The sequence below is a fragment of the Choloepus didactylus genome, assembly GCF_015220235.1.
Source record: "Choloepus didactylus isolate mChoDid1 chromosome 23 unlocalized genomic scaffold, mChoDid1.pri SUPER_23_unloc2, whole genome shotgun sequence".
NCBI classification, from domain to species: Eukaryota; Metazoa; Chordata; class Mammalia; order Pilosa; family Megalonychidae; genus Choloepus; species Choloepus didactylus.
Window position 1 is genome coordinate 212093 of NW_023637596.1, and position 22716 is coordinate 234808.

The window sequence follows — 22716 nt, forward strand, 5'->3', positions numbered from 1 at the left end:
GAACCTAAAAAAGGTTGTCTAAAGTGTGCGTAAGAGTGCCCACCAGAGTGACCTCTCGGCTCGTTTTGGAATCTCTCTTCCACTGAAGCTTATTTCATTTCCTTTCACATCCCCCTTTTGGTCAAGAAGATGTTCTCCATCCCACGATGCCGGGTCTACATTCCTCCCCGGGAGTCATATTCCACGTTGCCAGGGAGATTCACTTCCCTGGGTGTCTGATCCCACGTAAGGGGGGAGGGCAGTGATTTCACCTTTCAAGTTGGCTTAGCCAGAGAGAGAGGGCCACATCTGAGCAACAAAGAGGCATTCAGGAGGAGACTCTTAGGCACAAATACAGGGAGGCCTAGCCTCTCCTTTGCAGCAACCGTCTTCCCAAGGGTAAAACTTATGGTAGAGGGCTCAACCCATCAAACCACCAGTCCCCTATGTCTGTGGTCATGTTAGCAACCATGGAGGTGGGGTAGGCGAATACCCCTGCATTCTCCACAGGCTCCTCAAGGGGGCACTACATCTTTTTTTTTTTTTTCCTTGTTTGTCTTTTTTCTTTCTTTTTTCTTTTTTTTTTAACTTTCCCTTCTTTTTTCAAATCAACTGTATGAAAAAAAAAGTTAAAAAGAAAACAAACATACAATAAAAGAACATTTCAAAGAGACCATAGCAAGGGAGTAAGAAAAAGACAACTAACCTAAGATAACTGCTTAACTTCCAACATGTTCCTACTTTACCCCAAGAAAGTTACATAATATAGCAACATTTCAGTGAACTTGTTCCTACTACATCCATCAGAAATTAACAGACCATAGTCATTTCTGGGCATCCCCAGAACGTTAAATAGCTTATCTGATCTTCTTGGATTATTGTTCCCCCTTCCTTAATTGCTCTCTATTGCTAGTTCCCCTACATTCTACATTATAAACCATTTGTTTTACATTTTTCAAAGTTCACATTAGTGGTAGCATATAATATTTCTCTTTTCGTGCCTGGCTTATTTCGCTCAGCATTATGTCTTCAAGGTTCATCCACGTTGTCATATGTTTCACCAGATCGTTCCTTCTTACTGCCGCGTAGTATTCCATCGTGTGTATATACCACATTTTATTTATCCACTCATCTGTTGAAGGACATTTGGGTTGTTTCCATCTCTTGGCAATTGTGAATAATGCTGCTATGAACATTGGCGTGCAGATATCTGTTCGTGTCACTGCTTTCCGACCTTCCGGGTATATACCGAGAAGTGCAATCGCTGGATCGAATGGTAGCTCTATATCTAGTTTTCTAAGGAACTGCCAGACTGACTTCCAGAGTGGCTGAACCATTATACAGTCCCACCAACAATGAATAAGAGTTCCAATTTCTCCACATCCCCTCCAGCATTTGTAGTTTCCTGTTTGTTTAATGGCAGCCATTCTAACCGGTGTTTGATGGTATCTCATTGTGGTCTTAATTTGCATCTCTCTAATAGCTAGTGAAGCTGAACATTTTTTCATGTGTTTCTTGGCCATTTGTATTTTCTCTTCAGAGAACTGTCTTTTCATATCTTTTGCCCATTTTATAATTGGGCTGTCTGTACTATTGTCATTGAGTTGTAGGATTTCTTTGTATATGCAAGATATCAGTCTTTTGTCAGATACATGGTTTCCAAAAATTTTTTTCCCATTGAGTTGGCTGCCTCTTTACCTTTTTGAGAAATTCCTTTGAGGTGCAGCAACTTCTAAGCTTGAGGAGTTCCCATTTATCTATTTTCTCTTTTGTTGCTTGTGCTTTGGGTGTAAAGTCTAGGAAGTGGCCTCCTAATACAAGGTCTTGAAGATGTTTTCCTACATTATCTTCTAGGAGTTTTATGGTACTTTCTTTTATATTGAGATCTTTGGTCCATTTTGAGTTAATTTTTGTGTAGGGGGTGAGGTAGGGGTCCTCTTTCATTCTTTTGGATATGGATAGCCAACTCTCCCAGCCCCATTTGTTGAAAAGACCATTATGGCTCAGTTCGGTGACTTTGGGGGCCTTATCAAAGATCAGTCGGCCATAGATCTGAGGGTCTATCTCTGAATTCTCAATTCGATTCCATTGATCTATATGTCTATCTTTGTGCCAGTACCATGCTGTTTTGGCAACTGTGGCTTTATAATAAGCTTCAAAGTCAGGGAGTATAAGTCCTCCCACTTCGTTTTTCTTTTTTAGAGTGTCTTTAGCAATTCGAGGCATCTTCCCTTTCCAAATAAATTTGATAACTAGCTTTTCCAAGTCTGCAAAGTAGGTTGTTGGAATTTTGATTGGGATTGCATTGAATCTGTAGATGAGTTTGGGTAGAATCGACATCTTAATGACATTTAGCCTTCCTATCCATGAACATGGAATATTTTTCCATCTTTTAAGGTCCCCTTCTATTTCTTTTAGTAGAGTTATGTAGTTTTCTTTGTATAGGTCTTTTACATCTTTGGTTAAGTTGATTCCTAGGTACTTGATTTTTTTAGTTGCTATTGAAAATGGTATCTTTTTCTTGAGTGTCTCTTCAGTTTGTTCATTTCTAGCATATAGAAACATTACTGACTTATGTGCATTAATCTTGTATCCCGCTACTTTGCTAAATTTGTTTATTAGCTCTAGTAGGTGTATCGTTGATTTCTCAGGGTTTTCTAGATATAAGATCATATCATCTGCAAACAATGACAGTTTTACTTCTTCTTTTCCAATTTGGATGCCTTTTATTTCTTTGTCTTGCCGGATTGCCCTGGCTAGCACTTCCAGCACAATGTTGAATAACAGTGGTGACAGCGGGCATCCTTGTCTTGTTCCTGATCTTAGAGGGAAGGCTTTCAGTCTCTCACCATTGAGTACTATGCTGGCTGTGGGTTTTTCATATATGCTCTTTATCATGTTGAGGAAGTTTCCTTCAATTCCTACCTTTTGAAGTGTTTTTATCAAAAAGGGATGTTGGATTTTGTCAAATGCTTTTTCAGCATCTGTTGAGATGATCAACTGATTTTTCCCTTTCGAGTTTTTAATGTGTTGTAATATATTGATTGTTTTTCTTATGTTGAACCATCCTTGCATGCCTGGAATGAACCCCACTTGGTCATGGTGTATGATTTTTTTAATGTGTCTTTGGATTCGATTTGCAAGTATTTTGTTGAGGATTTTTGCATCTATATTCATTAGGGAGATTGGCTGGTAGTTTTCCTTTTTTGTAGCATCTTTGCCTGGTTTTGGTATTAGATTGATGTTAGCTTCATAAAATGAGTTAGGTAGTGTTCCATTTTTTTCAATGTTTTGAAAGAGTTTGAGTAAGATTGGTGTCAGTTCTTTCTGGAAAGTTTGGTAGAATTCCCCTGTGAAGCCATCTGGCCCTGGGCATTTATTTGTGGGAAGATTTTTGATGACGGATTGGATCTCTTTGCTTGTGATGGGTTGGTTGAGGTCTTCTATTTCTTCTCTGGTCAGTCTAGGTTGTTCATATGTTTCCAGGAACTTGTCCATTTCCTCTACATTATCCAGTTTGTTGCCATACAGTTGTTCATAATATCCTCTTATAATTTTTTTAATTTCTTCAGGATCTGCAGTTATGTCACCTTTTTCATTCATTATTTTGTTTATATGGGTCTTCTCTCTTTTTGATTTTGTCAGTCTAGCTAGGGGCTTGTCAATCTTGTTGATCTTCTCAAAGAACCAACTTTTGGTGATATTTATCCTTTCTATTGTTTTTTTGTTCTCTATGTCATTTATTTCTGCTTTAATCCTTGTTATTTCTTTTCTTGTACTTGGTTTAGGATTGGTTTGCTGTTCATTTTCTAGCTTCTTCAGTTGATCCATTAGTTCTTTGATTTTGGCTCTTTCTTCCTTTTTAATATATGCGTTTAGTGCTATAAATTTCCCCCTTAGCACTGCTTTTGCTGCATTCCATAGGTTTTGGAATGTTGTGTTCTCATTTTCATTCGTCTCTATATATTTAGCAATTTCTCTTGCTATTTCTTCTTTAACCCACTGATTGTTTAGGAGTGTGTTGTTTAACCTCCAGGTATTTGTGAATTTTCTAAGTCTCTGATGGTTATTGACTTCTAATTGTATTCCATTGTGGTCAGAGAATGTGCTTTGAATAATTTCAATCTTTTTAAATTTATTGAGGCTTGTTTTATGTCCCAGCATATGATCTATTCTGGAGAAAGTTCCGTGAGCACTAGAAAAGTATGTGTATCCTGGTGATTTGGGATGTAATGTCCTGTAGATGTCTGTTAAATCTAATTCATTTATCAGATTGTTTAGGTTTTCAATTTCCTTATTGGTCTTCTGTCTGGTTGATCTATCTATAGGAGAGAGTGATGTGTTGAAGTCTCCCACAATTATTGTGGAACCATCAATTGCTTCCTTTAGTTTTGCCAATGTTTCTCTCATGTATTTTGTGGCACCTTGATTGGGTGCATAGACATTTACGATTGTTATTTCTTCTTGCTGAATTGCCCCTTTTATTAGTATGTAGTGGCCTTCTTTGTCTCTCAAAACATCCCTGCATTTGAAGTCTATTTTATCTGAGATTAATATTGCTACACCTGCTTTCTTTTGGCTGTAGCTTGCATGAAATATTTTTTTCCATCCTTTCACTTTCAGTTTCTTTGTGTCCCTGTGTCTAAGATGAGTCTCTTGTATGCAACATATTGATGGTTCATTTTTTTTGATCCATTCTGCGAATCTATATCTTTTAATTGGGGAGTTTAATCCATTTACATTCAACGTTAAAACCGTGAAGGCATTTCTTGAATCGGCCATCTTATCCTTTGGATTATGTTTGCCATATTTTTCCCTCTCTCTATTAATATCCTTTATTGTACCCATACCGAATCTCTTTAGTACTGAACCTTTCTCCAAGTCTCTCTGTCCTGTCTTTGTTTCTCTGTCTGTAGGGCTCCCTTTAGTATCTCCAGTAGGGCAGGTCTCTTGTTAGCAAATTCTCTCAGCATTTCTTTGTCTGTGAAAAATTTAAGCTCTCCCTCAAATTTGAAGGAGAGCTTTGCTGGATAAAGTATTCTTGGCTGGAAATTCCTCTCACTCAGAATTTTAAATATATCGTGCCACTGCCTTCTCGCCTCCATGGTGGCTGCTGAGTAGTCACTACTTAGTCTTATGCTGTTTCCTTTGTATGTGGTGAATTGCTTTTCTCTTGCTGCTTTCAGAACTTGCTCCTTCTCTTCTATGTTTGACAGTGTGATCAGTATATGTCTCGGAGTGGGTTTTTTTTGGATTTATTCTATTTGGACTTCGCTGAGCATTTATGATTTGTGTATTTATGTTGTTTAGAAGATTTGGGAAGTTTTCCCCAACAATTTCTTTGAATACTCTTCCTAGACCTTTACCCTTTTCTTCCCCTTCTGGGACACCAATGAGTCTTATATTCGGACGTTTCATATTATCTATCATATCCCTGAGGTCCATTTCGAGTTTTTCAATTTTTTTCCCCATTCTTTCTTTTATGCTTTCATTTTCCATTCTGTCATCTTCCAGGTCACTGATTCGTTGTTCAACTTCCTCTAGTCTTGTACTATGAGTGTCCAGAATCTTTTTAATTTGGTCAACAGTTTCTTTAATTTCCATAAGATCATCCATTTTTTTATTTAGTCTTGCAATGTCTTCTTTATGCTCTTCTAGGGTCTTCTTGATTTCCTTCATATCCCGTACTATGGTCTCATTGTTCATCTTTAGTTCTTTGAGTAGCTGCTCTAGGTGCTGTGTCTCTTCTGGTCTTTAGATTTGGGTGCTTGGGCTTGGGTTATCCATATCGTCTGGTTTTTTCATATGCTTTATAATTTTCTGTTGTTTTTGGCCTCGTGGCATTTGCTGACCTTGATAGGGTTCTTTTAGGGTTTGTAGACCAGTTGAAGTCCTTATCTCTAATTTATCAGATGTACAGCTTCGTGGAGTACACTTTCTCTAACTAACCAGCAGGTGGCGTCCACGAGCCACCTGTTCTCCACAAGCCAGATCTCCCCTGCTTAGCCTTTTTGGTGAGTGGGGGAGTGAGTCTTGTGGGGCCCAATTGGTGTCCCAAGCTTGCTTGTGTAGTTGGTGTTGCCTGCCCTGTATGTGGGGCGTGTTTCTGGGCAGTCGGGGAGGGGGGGTGGCCCTAACAATCAAATCTCCCTGATGATCCTAGAGTTTTAAAGCTACTGCAATAGTCTAATCCTTCAGTTCAGTCGTGCCACAGTTTGTCTCTGCCACTGACCCACAAGTCTTTGGTATTGGCGTATGGCTCCTGAGACTTGCAAGTGGGCCCCTCTTCCAGGCTGTGCACCCCGGGTCCTCTGTTGAGGGATGACTGTGCTATGTCACAGGTGAGTGCCGTCCCCCCAGGGCAGTTCTGGGCTGCTGGGCTGTGTTGGGAGGCTCCCAGTCTGCTCAAATGATGGCTGAATGGGGCTCTGTTAATTCACACTGCTCCCCCTTCCCAGCTCTGGGACATTCAGCTGAGGTTGCAGGGAAGGCTAATGTCCACGCCCAGTTTTGTGGTGTGTGCCTGTTATTTGAAGCACTTCTGTCACACTGGGTTGTCTGGGGCAGCTCTGGGCTATGGGGCTGGCGATGGGCAGGAGTGTTTCCTGTCCACCAGGATGGTGGCTGTGAGCGGACACCCCCCTTTTCTTGGGAAGTTGTGTTGTTTAGTGAATTTTCTCAGCCACTGGATTATTGCCTTTTGTCTCAGAGCTCTCTTAGTTCTGCTCTTGACTTGACGTACCCAAATTTCAATTCTTTGAAGCTTTCTGTATTGAGCTTCTTAGAGTAATTGTTTTAGAAAAAGCAAAAAGGATTTAAAAAAAAAAAAAAAAAAAAAAAAAACAGGCCCTCCTCAGAGATCTAATGGGTTATTGAAATGCTAATAGACAAAGCAACCAGGGCCATTAAGGAAAGGTGCACAGGGCAGAGAGATCAGCCTTGCTTCGGGATTTGCATATGCGCCTCAAGGCCTGATCTCCGCCCTTCCCCTTTCTGTGTTCACCAGAACTCCAAAAATCCTCTGCTTTTATTTTGGAGTTTTTCGTGTTGTTTTTTTTCTATGCCTGTCTCCTCTCTGCTGGGCTGGCTGCTCTCAGAGTCTCTGGTGACTGGTCTCAGTCTATCTATGGTTGGAGTTTGAATCAGTAGAATGAGTTTCCGATAAGAGCAGCCACTGCAATTCTCCCTTCTCCTTCCTGGAGCTGACAGCCCCTCCTCCCCCGGGACTGAGCCTGGCAGGGAGGTGCGCGGGTCCCCTGGCCGCAAAAACTTACAGATTTCGCTGATCTCAGCAGTTCCACGTTTTCATGAGTGTTGTATGAAGTATGCCCAAAGACAGATTGCTCTGTGGTGTCCAGTCCATGCAGTTCCTGGCTTTTTACCTACTTTCCTGGAGGAGTAACTAAAACATACAGCTCACCAGTCTGCCATCTTGCCGCGTTGCCTGTAACTCCGTAAGCAGAATCTCTCCCCGCTCGGGGTTGGACGCCATTGCGCTCGGCTCTGGACTCCGCACCTGAATGCGGCCGCCTCAGGGTGAAGGCGGGACGGGATTCGGGATGGGGGTGAGGAGCGGGGACAGAAAGAAAAAACAAAACAAAACAAAAAACTAGGGATTCATGGAGGCGCAGCCCCTGTTAGAGGCGCGGCTTATTGCCTCTGGTTCATCGGAGAGCGGCGCGGAGCGAGGGCACTCGTAGCGGGCTCCCCCTCGCTATCCGCCCGCCGCCACCCTCGTCGGACTCTGCTCGCTCAGTCGCTCTCTCTGGGCGACACCAGGAGCCGCCTCAAGCCTTTCCGTGCAGGGCGCTGCAGCCGCCGGCCTGCCATTATTTTGAGTAGAAGATCCTCAGAATCCTTTTGATCAAGGAGTCTGCTTAAAGCACACCTACGCTCCTCATTCTAGCAATCCAAGGTGGAAATGGCAGTATTTTCACAATGATATTCTTTACAATTAGTCACTAACCATAGGATACAGTAAATGACTATGAAACATAAATTTTAACTGCTACTTGTTTCTTACTGTGGTTGACAGAGAATAAAATGAACTAATACTTTCTCAGCTCTTACTGCAGTTCCCACATTGTGCTACAGAATCTCACAAACATTCTGCCATAAAGCCCATGGGAGCCTCTGGGCTGGACACTCACTCTCCATTCTAACTTATGGACCAGGACAGAGAAGCTAGGATGGTTATGGCCTGGGTGTAAACAGCCTCACCAGACATTTCCAGGTGTGCCTCACACCTGGGAACATTCATCTGCAGCAGGGGAAGCCAAGAGCATGCATTAAAGGGCCTCACAGCACAATTCAGGAAGAAACAGTTCTCTGTGCACCCATGTACAATGTTACCTACATGTGAGAGCCATAAGTCATATATGGGATGAGATTCTCTCAGATGTATACAGTGTTATAAAGACTGAATTTCGTTAATAAGTGATATCAGTTGCATTCCGTTTTTCTGTTCCCCTATATTGATTACATTCTTTTTTTTATTCTACTAGGTACAATTTTACTCTTTCATACCTCAGGAATGGTTTGTAAAGTCCTTGAAATGAACAATTTTTTTTTGCAGAATTCAATCAAAATTCATAACTCTAAATTAATAACACCTCAAGGCTGACTTTAGGTGACAGATGATTAAATTATATTAAAAGATACTATGTGTCTAAATGATTCTGATCTGACTGACATGCCCAGACACCCACACAATCATCATAAAGATTTATGCTGGTAGATTTGACTCCACCAAGAAGAAGATAATTCACAGTACAACTTATAAAAATTTATATCTTTCTCAGTCTAATGACTACATTTTATGATGTACTGCATCCTGAATTGGGCAATATAAAGCTTTTATCTTATACCTGGCCACCACTTATTCTCCTCCCTCTTGGATACTCAACCTTTTTGTCTCAATTGGATCATTCCAATCAGTTCTTAAATATTCTCAGACTCTGACACTCAAAAAAATCCTTTGACCTCACCTCCCCTAATCCACCTTGCTTCTGGAATGGCAAGCAAAATGCAATGACATCTACATTCCCTTGTGAAGGCTAGACAGATTCCCATCTTCAAGAGCTCACACCCAGATCCACTGATCACAAAAACTGGCCTGAATAGAACATGGGAGAGTCACAGAGGGATAATCCATTTGAGCTGTGGGCATGGTGGTGAGCAAGACTGAAGCCAGCCTGCCCAGAACACTCATTCTTAAGGATGAGCAAACAAGAGGAGGAGGTGACATTTCTAGGGAATGGCAGTTTGTCCACCATGATCTTTTTTGACCCTCCCACTCTCTTCCAACACTCAGCCTGGGGGATGGGGGAAGCAGGGAGGGGCAAGGGCTGCTGAGGTGACTCTAAGAGCACTCTCAAATAATAAGGTGAGGTCACCAAGTCCTTTCCAGGATATCTGGCTTCACAGTGGGGGTGAACTAGAGAGGGAAGAGATGTGGAGAGGTGGACTGGAGGGTGACTGCCAGAGGATAGTGGGAAGTTCAAGGATTTTGCATGAGCCATGGGGACAGGTTCCTGGTTTCCCAGTTGGACCACATGGCAGGAGATTTTCAATAGGACCAAGAAAATTCTACAAAACATCTTGCAATCCTCAAGCCAAAGAAAATGTTGCTAGGAATTAAACTAAGAGATACATAGGCAGCCTCTGAGGATTTTGCAATATTTGAACCCAATAATTCATAAGAAAATGTCAGTAAAATCAATATTAAAAGAATAATGAAAAAAATTATATGTTATATATTTTTAAAAATGTTTTGCTGGCAAGAAGGAGTGGGAGAATTTCCTGTGGGATAGTTTCCAAAACACCAATTAATATTTTAATTCTTAAGAACAGGAATTGAGGTCATTACTTTGATATGGAATAGACAAAAAAGAACAACTGAAGATCATAAGATCTTATTTGCACCTGACATGGTGGTAAGACCACATGGCCCAATCTCTACCTGCACAAAAGGACCCACAGAGTAGACAAAGGAAATGGAGCCAATGAGGAAAATGGCACCATGTCAGCAGTAGCAAAAAATCAGGTGCACACACACATTTATGTGCATGTATATACGCACATGCAAAACAAATACACAGGCACCTACAAACACATACACATACGTGCACACAGTCATATGTATGCGTATGAATACACATATACCTACACACATGCACATATGCACACATAAACATATACATGTACATATACACACATGGGTACATGAGTATTCACACGTGTGTGTACACACATGTACATACACACATGTATACATATACACATACACACATTCATAAGCTTACATATATATAACCTGGTTTCAAAATCTAAACCTCGATTACCAATATCACTTCACATATTGAAAAATATGGATTGAATGCCTTTTCAGTGCCAGGCACTCTTCTAGACATGTATCCTGGGATGTATCAGTGAAAAGAAAAAAAAAGTCCAGGACCCCTGACTGATGGACTAAAGAAGACACACCCAGGTCAGGAGGAGTGGGGAGAGCAGTGCTTGCTTCTTCATCCAGACCTCTCCTTTCAGAGGCTGACTGGGAACCTCTGTTCCTCATCTTCCTCCCAGAAAATGGTTACAATCCTGTGACCTGACATCCACTTTTGCCACGTTCTCCTTATCAGCCCTCCATTTATCCTTTCCTGTTGGACTTTATCATTCTTCACTTGTTGCCATTTTCAGATAGAGCAAAGCATCCTGCTTCTGAATTTCCATGCCCTTTGAACTACTTGCTTTCTCAATCTGGCCCTATTTGTCCCTGGCCTCATTCACATTTTCAACCCTAAATGTCTACAACCTTAACAGAAACAAGTTCAAAGGCTTGGCTCCATGCTCCTGCCTCGGCTACTTTGATAATGTGGATGAAGTTCCTGCCACAAAGTTATGACAGGATTCCCATCCCAGAAACACTATTCTGACCATCTTTAAGTAATTTTCTTGTATTCTCAAAGTCAGTTTACCTCTAAAAAGAAGACTTTTCTGAAAGACATAATGGAATAAATGTGCTCCCCAGCACATTAAAAGTGTACCTTTGGTAGGCAAGTTATAAATCCCTTCTTAAGCACAAAATAAATATGAGTATAAAAAGAATGTCAAAACCACAATAATTGTAATAGTCCCTAGATTGTAAGCTCTTACAGCAGTTAACTCTATCCCTGAATTGTAAGGCCTACCTCTAAACTTTGAGATGCTGATCCCCTAGCGTATGTTGTCACAAACATTGGGGACTGGCGGTTTGATGTGCTGAGCCCTCGAGCATGGGACTTGCCCTTATGAAGCTCATTACCACAAAGGAGAGTCTAAAGTCGTACATAATGGTGCCTAAGAGTCTCCCCGAGTACCTCTTTGTTGCTCAGATGTGGCCCTCTCTCTAACTGAGCCATCTCGACAGGTGAACTCGCTGCCCTCCCCACTACGTGGGACCCGACTCCCAGGGGTGTAAATCTCCCTGGCAACGCAGAGTATGACTCCCGGGGATGAATGTGGACCAGGAATCGTGGGACCAAGAGTATCTTCTTGACCAAAAGGGGGATGCAAAATGAGACAAAATGGTTTCAGTGGCTGAGAGATTCCAAATGGAGTCGAGAGGTCACTCTGGTGGACATTCTTATGCACTATATAGATAACACCTCTTAGGCTTTAATGTATTGCAATAGCTAGAAGTAAATACCTGAAACTACCAAACTCCAAGCCAGCCGTCTGGACTCCTGAAGACAGTTATATAATAATGCAGATTATAAGGGGTGACAGTGTGATTGTGAAGACCTTGTGGATCACACCCACTTTATCTAGTGTATGGATGAGTGGAGGAATGGGGATAAAAACTAAAGGACAAATGGGGTGGAAAGGGGGGATGATTTGGGTGTTTTTTTCACTTTTATTTTTTATTCTTTTTCTGGTTCTTTCTGATGTAAGGAAAATGTTCAGAGATAGATTGCGGTGATCAACGCATAACTATGTAATCATACTGTGGACAGTGGATTGTATATCATGGATGATTGTATGGTGTGTGAATGTATTTCAATAAAACTGAATTTAATTAAAAAAAAAAGAATACTTGATGCAATAAAATACAAAAATAATTCAACAACAACAACAACAACAACAACAACAAAAAAGAATGTCAAAAGACTTCTGGGAAGATGGTGGAGTAGGTAAGGTGGTGTAGGTTTCTCCTCCATGAAAGAAATTACAGAAGGTCCCAAGGATGCTAGGGACTGCAGTTTCAGGGTGTGACTGACAACAAAGGGACCCCTACAGTACATGATGGGGACATGAACAAAAACATGGAGACAAGGCACCTTGAGGGACAGGGTACATTTGTTTGCTTAGGAGCACCTTCTGGGGCTGGCAGCATCAAGACAGCCACTGGGCAAGGGAGTAAGCAGCGGCTCTCCACTCCCTGCACCCAACTTGGTAGTTAGCTGGGGAGCGGATCCTCCATAGCCATATGGCTGGGAGCTTCCATGAGGCATCCTGAGAGGTAGGATTTACTGTCCCCAATAGAATTCCAGGGTGTGCAGAGCCAAGAAGCAGGGATAAGTAAGGGCACCATATGGAAGCATCAGGAACCCCTAACACACACCACAGGTGCACGGGCACATGACACGAAGGGAGCAGGACATGTTTGAGTTGGAGGGTGCCCGTGAGTGGACTCCCTGTCAAACTGCACAGGGGACACATCATGGTACAAGGGTAGGCAGTTCCCAGTGCACACAGAGAACTAGGGCACTGATTGGATGGCCACCCAGCCCAGTGCAAAGGAGAAGTTCAGGGATGGCTGCCTTGAAAATAAAAGGCAGCTCAAGAGTGCAAAGTTCTGGTAGGCTAGGGAAACTGCAATGCAGCAAGCTGTAGCCATGCCAAATTATATATAAATGGTCAAATAATCCTGCATTTCCCAAAATAACCTTATCAAGATGAGCAAATGGCCCAAAGCCAACAAAAAAATCATAAAGCACTTGAAGAATCTAGAACATATAGACAAATGAAGTGAACAAATTAAAAAGCTGGAAGAGACACAAAATTTCAAGCAATTAATCAAAGAAATACATACAAATCTCCAAACAACTTCAATGAGATGGCTAAAGACATAAAGGACACCAAAATCAATCTAGAAGAGCATGAAAAAAACCTGAAAGAATAAATAAAATTAGCACATCTTACGGAATTAAAAGAAAATGTGCATCAAATTAAAAATATGCTAGAGAAGAAGATGGCAGCATAGAGAGGATGGAAGGAATTCAGTCTCCCTGGAATAACTAATAAACAATCAGGAACAACTAGTAAATAATCTAGAATAACTGCAGGGAGACAAATGTGACCATGTACTCACAATACACCAACAGGAATTGGGAGCAATGCCCGAAACCCCAGCACAATATCTGCAAGTAAAAACTGTGGATCCAAGCTGGGAGCCCCCTCGCTCCACTGCTAACTGCAAAGCCTGCAAGCCCCATCCCAGACAGCAAACTGCAAAGCCTTGCTGTGCTAGAGAGCAGCACTCTCTGAGCAAATGAATATAGTTCAGCTGAGCTCCAACTGGGGTTTTAATTAACAAGCAGACAGAGGCTTTTGGGGATGACTGACCTTGGAGAGCCAGCGGACCTCTCTGGGAGGGAGGGGAAGCCCACAGGACTCGGTGCTGTCTCTGGTCAATGGGTGAAAGTGATGGGGCCCACAGACTAACCCTGAAGGGGGCCTTATGTCCCTTATTCAGCCCAGTGGAGAAAATCTCAGCCATTTTTCAATTCCCAGGGCTCAGACCCAGATAAGGGCTGAGATAGCAGAGTCAGACATCATTCAAATACTAATGACCTATCCCTAGGGGGTGTATCTTCTCTAAGAGAAAAGAGGTGGTGCCAAGCTCTATTACCCACCTTCCATTCATAACAAGACCCCAGAGCCTGGGGTTAAACAGCCACCCACCATACCTCCTTACACCAGTCCGGAGTGACAGGCTGACAGGCACTACATGCTGGGAAGAAAAGCACAGTGATTTGAGGCCTCGCAGGTTGTATCAATCTAAGACACACTCAGGGAGACGTGATACTATTGCCTCCTACTAGATCTGAGTCTATTCTGGTCTGGGAAAACCTAACTGGAGTAACCAAGGAAACCAGATGCCTAGACAACAGAAAACTACAACCTACACTAAGAAAAATGATGTTATGACCCAGTGAAAGGAACAAACTTACACTTCAACTGAGATACAGGATATAGAATGAAACCAAAGAATGAGGAGTGGTTGCTTATTATGAGCAGAATGTTCAACTAAGGTGAACTTAAACATTTGGAAATGGACAGAGATGATGGTAGCACATTGTGAGAATAACTAATCATGTTGAGGCACACTGCTATTACTCAACATTGTGCTAGAAGTTCCACTCAGAGCAATTCACCAAGACAAAGAAATAAAATGTACCCAAACTGGAAACTAAGAAATAAAACCGTCATTATTTGCAGATAATAGGATCTTATATTAGGAAAATCCTGAGAAACTGATGACAAAGCTATTTGAGCTAATAAACAAAGACAGCAGAGTGGTGGGATATAAGATTAATGCACATAAATCAGTTATGTTCCTATACATTAGTAATAACCTAACTGAAGAGGTAAAATAAAAAAAAAAAATTCTGTTCACAATAGCAACTAAAAAAAATCAAGTACCTAGGAATAAACTTATCCAAGGATGTAAAAGACATCTACACAGGAAATTAGAAAACTTCAGTAAAGGAAAAAAAACAGGACCTAAATAAGTAGAAAGATATTCCATGATCATAGGTAGGAAGGCTAAATGTCAATTAAGTCATCAATTCTACCCAAATTAATCTACAAATTCAATGCAATTCCAATCAAAATTCTAACAACCTACTTTGCAGACATGGAAAAGCTAGTCCTCAAACTTATTTGCAAGGGAAAGGGGCTTGAATTGCCAAAAATTCCTAAAAATAGAAGAACAAATTGGGAGAACTTACACTTCCAGACTATCAAGACTACTGTAAAGCCACAGTGGTCAAAACAGCATGGCATTGGCACAAAGATAGAGATATTGACGAATGGAATCGAATTTTTGGTTGGCTGATTTTTGATAAGGCCCCCAAATCCACTGAACTTGAAAAGAACGGTTATTTTCCACAAATAGGCCTGGGAGAACTGGACACCCATTTCAAAATGAATAAAATGACCCCTAGCTCACACCCTATACAAAAATCAACTCAAAGTGGATCAAAGACCTCAATATAAGAAACAACACAATAAAACTCTTAGAATATACAGAAACATCCTAAAGACCTAGTAATAGGAGGTAGCTTCTTTGACTTTACACCCAAAGCCCAAGCCAGAAAAGAAAAAAATAAATGGGAACTCTTCAAAATCAAAAGCATCTGAGCCACAAATAAGTGAAAAAGCAGCCAATTCAATCAAAGAAAGTATTTGGAAACCATATAACTGATAAGACACTGATATCCTGCATATATAAAGAAATCCTACAACTCAAAAACAATAGTACAAAGAGCACCATTATAAAATGTGTACAAGGTAGGAAAAGGTATTTTCCCAAAGAAGAAATACAAATTGCTAAAAAATACATGAAAAATGTTCATCTTCTCTAGCTATTAGGAAATGCAAATCAAAACCACAATGAGGTCCCATCTCACACCAGTAAGGATGGCTGCCATTAAACAAACAGGAAACAATAAATGCTGGAGGGGATGTGGAGAAATTGGAATGCTTATACATTGGTGATGGGAATGTATAATGGGACAGCCTCTGTGGAAGATATATTGGCAGCGTCTCAGAAACCTGGATATTGAATTACCCTACAATCTGGCAATTTCAATTCTTGGTATATGCCCAGAGTTTAAAAAAGCTGTGACACAAACAGAAATTTGTACACCAACATTAACAGTGGCACTGTTCACAAATGCCAGGAGATGGAAACAATCTAAGTATCCTTCAACAAATGAGTAGATAAACAAAATGCAGTGTGTGTGTATATATATATATACACACACACACACACACACACACACACACACACACACACACACACACACGATGGAACACTATACAGCAGTAAGAATGAACAAAGTCCTGAAACTTATGGAAAAATGGATGAACCTTGAAGCTATAATGCTGAGAGAAATAAGTCAGACATAAAGGGAGATATATTATATGTTACCACTACTATGAACTCCCTGAACAATGTAAAATCAATGTCTTATAATGTAGAATATTGGGGACCTAGAAATAGAAGCTTGTGGAGGGGGAATGATAATCTAACATGTTCAGATATGTTAATCAGGGTGAATTCAAAGGTATGGGAATGGAGGGGGTGATGACTGTTTGCTAATGGGATTACAAGTATCAGAGCTTTCTTGAAAATGAATAGGATTGAAATGGGCTGTTTAAAGGCATATATCCCACAGATAAGCACTATAAATATAGATAGATGCTCACATGATATACTTCTAATGTATGACACTAGTACAGAGAGTTCAAAACAGGATGGTATATGGGAAAAATCTACCTGTCACAAACTAGGGACTATAATTAATAGGAATAACTTACTAGTACCACACAAATACTAGGGACAAACAATTAAGGGCTGAAATGAGTTATGGGGTGTTATGGGTCATGAGAATTGTTTAAAATGGAGAGTGATCAGGATTGTACAACTCAGATGATAATGTGAGCTATGGATGGATTATTGTAGACATACATATACTATGTAAACTTAGGAACCCCCTACTTTATAAGTCAAACCCTTGATCATGAGGCTTGCTCTTCGGAAACTTATGTTGGTAAAGTGGAGGATAAGACCACCTATGATTATGCCCAGGTGTCACCTCCAGAGAACCTCTTCTGTTGCTCAAATGTGAACTTTCCCTCACTAAGCCCAACTCTGAAAATAAATTCATCACACTCCACTCGATGTGGGACATGCCCCCCCCCCCAGGTGAATGAGTCTCCCTAGCAATGTGGGAGATGGATTCCAGGAATGAGCCTGACACTGGCGTCGGGGAGTTGAGAATGCCTTTTTTACCAAAAGCATAAAAGAAAGGCAAAAAAGTAAGATTTGTGTGGCTAAGAGATTCCAAATAGAGTCAAGAGGCTCTCATGTAGGTTATTCCTATGCAAGCTTCAGCTGGATATTCCAAATGGCCATAGAATGGTAAGCCCATGTCAACAGTATTTCCAAGAACCCTAAAGAATACCTGGATCCCTATCTGAAACTCTATAAAAGATTCACTCACTAAGGTTATTCTTCAAAAAAAAAATCCTCCAGAGAATTCCTATGCTAGCTAAGTCCCAAAACCCAGAGCCAATACTCTCTTCAAGAACATCAATCACATGTGCCCCCTTTTCCCATAATGTCAACACCACTTCTCAACATGAAAAAGTTATGGTGGTCATTGCTTAGACATCCCTGAAGATCAGGAAAGTATCAGAGGAAGGGGTAGCAACAGACAAGATGAAACTTAACAAAGGATTATGAATACTGAATCTCTATATAATTTTCTTTTTCCTAGTAGCTAGGGTTTTAGAATTGCTAGAAGGAAAGAACTGAAATGGTAGGAATGTAACCCATAGCATTCTTTGAAATGTGCTCTATAGCTACTTGTTAAATTGTAATTTGTATGTTATCACTTCTCTCTCTCTCTATATATATATATATATATGGTAGTGAAACTCAAAATATTTTTTGAAATTTCCTATATATCTACTTGTTAAACCATACTTTTAAAGTTACTACATTTTGCATATGTTATATTTCACAATAAGGAAATACCTAAAACAATGGAACTATAAACCATAACATTCTTTTGAAATTTACTAACTACTTGATGAATTGCATTTGGAAAGTTATCACTTCTATGTATATATGTTATATTCCACAATAAAAAATATGATTTAAAAAAGTATGCAAAAAACTCAAGTAACTGTTGTAACTGGGAGTTTTATACATTATTACAACTTTATATACAGTAATACACTTGAACCCCCAATGGCATCTGGATGTCCCTGAAATGTTCTGAGCTTGGGGATAATTTCTTCAAGCAGATGCATATCTTTGAAAACCTCTAGCTTCAGTTTATTCCATATTCCTTGGACATCATAACATTTTGCTTGTATTTCTTTTCTATGTGAGGAGGGGCATTTTTCTACAAAGCTTTTTTATTTTCTGCAAGTTTATCTACTGTAGGTTTTTGACACTCTAGGTAATGTCAACAACCTGGAAAAAGTATTAAAAGACTTAAAATATGAACAATTCATCTGTACAGATGAAACAATATGGACAATAAAGCAGGAAAAAGTCACTTTTTCAAAACCTTTTTACCAAAAAAAGAAATGTGAAGAAATCATGAAAAAAATAAGCATAATTAAAAGTCAAAGCTCTCCCTCCATGATTTAAGTGTGGGCCATACATAACACACTCTGTGCCCCAAATGTCTGAGCAAAAAGCATGGTGATCCATGTTGATTTGTTTTCTTCAAAGAAATAGTGCAAAGCCACAAAACTACTAATCTAAATGACCAGAGAAATAGATGATGTTCCTCATTGTATTAAAGATTTTTTAACAACTTGAGAATCTGGGCTAATTATAATAGAAGGTTCTTCTTGCATTAAAAAGATATTCATTAATAGCAATGAAAAGAGTGAAATATCTAGGAATAAATTTAGCCAAGGATGTAAAGGTCTTCTACATGGAAAACTATAAAATATTGCTGAAAGGAATCAAAGAAGACCTAAATAAGTGGAATGACATTCCACATTCCAGGATTTGAAAACTAAATATTCTTACAATGTCAATTCCACCCAAAGCAGTTTACAGATTCAATATAATACCAATTTCTAACAGCTTTCTTTCAAGTAATAAAAAAGCTACTCGTCAAATTTATGTGGAAGGGAAAGAGGCTCCAAACAGCCAAAATTGTCTTGAAAAAGTAAAAGAAAGTAGGAAGACCCACACTTCCTGATTTTAAAACTTACTGCAAAACCACAGTAGTTAAAACAGTGTAGTCTTGGCACAAGGAAAGATATATAGACCAATAGAATCAAATTGAAATTTCAGAAACAGACACTCTCCTCTATGGCACCCCTTTTCAAAATGGTGCCAAGTCCACTCGACAGGCAAAGACCAGTCTTCAACAGATGGTGCTGGGAAACTAGATATCCAAATGCAAAAGTATGAAGGTGACCCTAACCTCACACCATATACAAAAACCCACTAAGAAACAGATCACAAGGGAGGGCAAGGTGGTGGCATAGAAGGGTGTGGAATTTAGTTAGTCCTCTAGAGCCACTAATAAATAGCCAGGAACAACTAGTAAATAGTGTGGAACAAGTGGGGACATCCCTGATTGGACACTGTCGTACCCCTGCCCGGAATGGGTGGAACAGCTGAGATCACAGCACAGAACTGTAAGTAAAACTCCCCAAACTGCAGAGCTGGCACCCCTCCCCAACCAGTATGGCAGGCTGAGTGGAAACTTCACTGTGGGAAAAAGAAGCAGGCCACCTGGAGTGAGAAAAAGTAACTCAACAAAGCTCCAATCATGGTTTTTGTTAACAAATCTGGATCACTGAATACAAGCCACAAGCACAGATACACCCTGAGCAAGCAGGAAAGTACCCTGAAGTGCTCACAGAAACTTTTTCTGGGGCTGACAAAAAAATAAATAAAAACAGAGGCTTTTAGAGATGGCTGAACTCAGAATACTGGAAAATGGACATGTCCCAAGAAAAGAGACACAGAGAACCAGGTACCAACACCAGTCGACCAGTGCAAGTGGGGGGCTGGTGACAGGCTCTGAAAAGGGGCTTTCTTTTCCATTTTTTTCTCCCATCCCATTCTGGAGGTTATTCTTATACATTATATAGATATCCCTTTTTTAGTTTCTAGTTTACTAGAATAGCTAGAAGGAAATACCTGAAACTGTTGAACTGCATTCCAATATCCTTGATTTCTGATTACAATCACATAACTATATAGGCATATATAGTTATAGTGACTGTGTGATAGGGAAAAATTGTGGCTCACACTCCCTTTATCCAGAGTATGCATAACTGAGCAGAATAAAGGGGGACAAAATGTAAATGAATAATTGGGGGGGAGTATGAAATGTTTTGAGTATTCTTGTTTACTTTTATTTTTATTCTTATTTCTTGGAGTTCTGCAATGTTCAAAAATTGTGATGAATGCACAACTATGTGATGATACTGTAAATAATTGATTATAAAATTTGGGTGATTCTATGGTATGTGAATATATCTCAATAAAACTACATTAAACAACAACAAGGAACAGTGGTCTGGCTAAATAAGTCACAACCCCAGCAGTCATCCCCCAGCCACTCTTTTGGCAAATATTTGCAGAAGTATGCTTCATAATAGCCAAAAAGTGGAAACACCCAAAATGTCCACTGATTGGTGAATGGAGAAAAAAATGAAGTATTATCCATACAATGGAATATTATCCAGCCATAGTAAGGAATGAGATGTGTGCTAGTACGTGGATGAACCTTGAAAATGTTATGCTAAGTGAAAGAAGCTAGTCATAAAACACTACATATCATGTGATTCCATTTATATGAAATGTCCAGAATAGGCATATGTACAGCACAGAGATTGAAAGTGAACTAGTGGCTGTCATGGGCTGGGGGAAAGAAGGAATGGGGAATATAGTAGGATGAATAATGTTCCCCCAAGTTCCTTAAACCTGTAAACTTTACCTATTTGGAAAAATGGTCTTTGTGAGTGTGATTAAGTAAAGGATCTTGAGATGGGGTACTATACTGGGTTTTACAGGTGGCCCAAAATGTACTTATAAAAGAGAGGAAGATTTCCAGAGGCTTGAAGAGGTAAGGAACAAATTCTTCTCTAGAGTCTAGTGGGAGGGTGACTCTGATGGAGGATATGATCTGACTTTCATGTGAAAAGCTTTACACTGGCTGCTGTGTGAAGAACATAATGTAGAGAGCAATGGTGAAAGCAGGAAGACAAGTAATAAAGATACTAGAATAATACAAAAATAGATATTGGAGCTATGAAACAGTGTAAAGAAATGGCTGTACTAAGAAGAAGTAAGATTCTGAGTCAAAATCTTGTAGCTGTAACCCACAAAATTTACTGATTGATTGGATTTCGGATGTGAAAGGAGGATGACACACAAAAGATGATGCTTAGCAGGTACATCTATGAGACCAGAGATTAGGCAGAGGTCTTGGCTAGGTACATATATTCAGGAGTCTCATATAAATAATACATATATATATTATTTGAAATACATTATTTTAAATAAATGTAGCATTACTTAGAACACAAGACTGGATGACATCACCTAGGGGAAGAGTTAGATTGAGAAAAAAGAGCCCTGGAACATGCCAGCCATTAAATGCCAGGGAGATGAGAAGGAAACAGAAGAGGAGATCAAGAAGGAACTCAGAGCTGCTGAGATAGGAGGCATCCTGGAATCCAAATCCCTATATTTGTGCCTAAGACAAATCCCTATATTTGTGCCTAAGAGTCTCCTCCTGAATGCCTCTTTGGTGCTCAGATGTGGCCCTCTCTCTCTGGCTAAGCCAACCTGAAAGGTGAAATCACTGCCCTCCCCCCTACGTGGGATCAGACACCCAGGGGAGTGAATCTCCCTGGCAACGTGGAATATGACTCCTGGGGAGGAATGTAGACCCGGCATCGTGGGACGGAGAACATCTTCTTGACCAAAGGGGGATGTGAAAGGAAATGAAATAAGCTTCAATGGCAGAGAGATTCCAAAACGAGCTGAGAGGTCACTCTGGTGGGCACTCTTACGCACACTTTAGACAACCCTTTTTAGGTTCTAAAGAATTGGGGTAGCTGGTGGTGGATACCTGAAACTATCAAACTACAACCCAGAACCCATGAATCTCAAAGACAGATGTATAAAAATGTAGCTTATGAGGGGTGACAATGGGATTGGGAAAGCCATAAGGACCACACTCCACTTTGTCTAGTTTATGGATGGATGAGTAGAAAAATAGGGGAAGGAAACAAACAGACAAAGGTACCCAGTGTTCTTTTTTATTTCAATTGCTCTTTTTCACTCTAATTATTATTCATGTTATTTTTGTGTGTGTGCTAATGAAGGTGTCAGGGATTGATTTAGGTGATGAATGTACAACTATGTAATGGTACTGTAAACAATCGAAAGTACGATTTGTTTTGTATGACTGCGTGGTATGTGAATATATCTCAATAAAATGATTAAAAAATAAAATAAAAAAAATGAATAATAAAAATGAGAAAGGTGAAAAAAAAAAAAAAAAAGGACCATGAAATAAACCAATAGGGAATTTGTTGTTGACCTTGACAAGTGTGATTTTCAAGGAGAATGAGAAAAGAATTGGAGGCCACAAACACAGACAACTGAGAAATTTTTCTGTAAGAACCAGAAAAAAATAAAATAAAATAAGGCAAGGATGTGCCATGCAAAGAGGGACATTTATTGAGAGACGATATGAGAATTAATATGTTTGCTCACGAGATTATCCAGAGAGACAGAACACTTAATAATGCAGGACAAAGAGGAGACTTCCTAGAATGATATCCTTGAATGAACAAGAGTAGTTGGATTTAGTGTGGAGGCAGAGGGTTTCACCTTAGCTGGAAACCAAATAATTCACCAAAAGTAATGAGACAATGCCTGAGATTTTATGGAGAAAGTTTAGAACAGCG

At 40.0% G+C, this 22716-nt stretch overlaps 1 protein-coding gene across 1 annotated transcript in view; it reads right to left on the bottom strand.

Moving 5' to 3' along the window:
- The window catches only part of LOC119524992, a 50958-nt gene that overhangs the window by 1002 nt on the left and 27240 nt on the right, over positions 1 to 22716 (bottom strand). The window lies entirely within an intron of this gene.